General features: G+C 44.2%; 1 pseudogene; it reads left to right on the top strand.

Moving 5' to 3' along the window:
* Window positions 1–347: 347 nt before the first annotated feature.
* On the top strand, window positions 348–766 carry LOC122747733 (annotated as a pseudogene).
* Window positions 767–1,019: the final 253 nt, after the last annotated feature.

The raw sequence follows: 1,019 nt of genomic DNA, 5'->3' as shown, positions 1-1,019 counted from the left end.
AAAGAAAAGAAAAGAAAAGAAAAGAAAAGAACCGTGGAATCAGGATGCAGATTCAACCATACTTTTTGGTGTTTTTTTTTTCTTTTTTCTTATTTGAGGTTTTCTCTCTTGTGTTTTGATTCTTCCTTCACAACATAACATGCAGAAATGTGTTTAATGTAATTGTACATATATAACCTAAATCATATTGCTTTCTGTCTTGGGAAGGGGGGAGCGAAGTAAGAGAGGGAGAAAAATTCAGAACTAGAAATCTTATAAAAACAAATGTTGAAAATTATCTTTACCATTCCTTCTCCGGGAGTCGCCCGCGAGAGCAGCCCCGGCTGCCTTAGGTCGCCGCCTCAGCCATGTCGGTCCATCTACAGTGGATGGTCCTCCAGAACCGCTTCCAGCTTCCTCACAAAGCTCAACAAGCAGACGTACAGCACCGAGCCCAACAACCTCAAGGCCCAAACCTCATTGCATTACAACAGGCTGATGTACGAGAAAACAATGGGCATCAAGCTGGCCGCCCAGGGCAAGGGCATGGTGGTGGTGGTGAAATGGCAGGTCGGGCATAGGAAGCCTGCTACTTCCTATGTGAGGACCACCATCAACAAAAATGCCTGAGACATGCTGAAAAGCGTCCGTCCAGCACATCATCCGCAAGAACAAATGCCTGAAAGATCTCTGCATGGCCGCTCTGCACTGGGCCAGTGATGTCCTGCGGAGCCAGAAGCCAGTGGTGGTGAAGAAGAAGAGAACCTGCCCACCCAAGAGCATTTAGGGTGTCACGCCTGCCTTTGGCTAATAAAGTCAAACTGCCCAACTTGAAAAAAAAAAAGAAAGAAAAGGAAAGGAAAAAGAAAACTATCTTTACATGTAACTGTAAAATAATTAAATCCTTTTTTTAAATTGTTTTTTTGTTTGTGTGTGTGTGGTAATAAGGGTTAAGTGACTTTCCCAGGATCACAGAGCTAGTAAGTGTCAAGTGTCTGAAGCTGGATTTGAACTCAGGTACTCCTGAATCCAGGGCTGGT

Source organism: Dromiciops gliroides, chromosome 3 (assembly GCF_019393635.1).
Source record: "Dromiciops gliroides isolate mDroGli1 chromosome 3, mDroGli1.pri, whole genome shotgun sequence".
NCBI classification, from domain to species: domain Eukaryota; kingdom Metazoa; phylum Chordata; class Mammalia; order Microbiotheria; family Microbiotheriidae; genus Dromiciops; species Dromiciops gliroides.
Note: the sequence above shows the minus strand (reverse complement) of the source record. Positions and strands in the feature narration are given on the sequence as shown.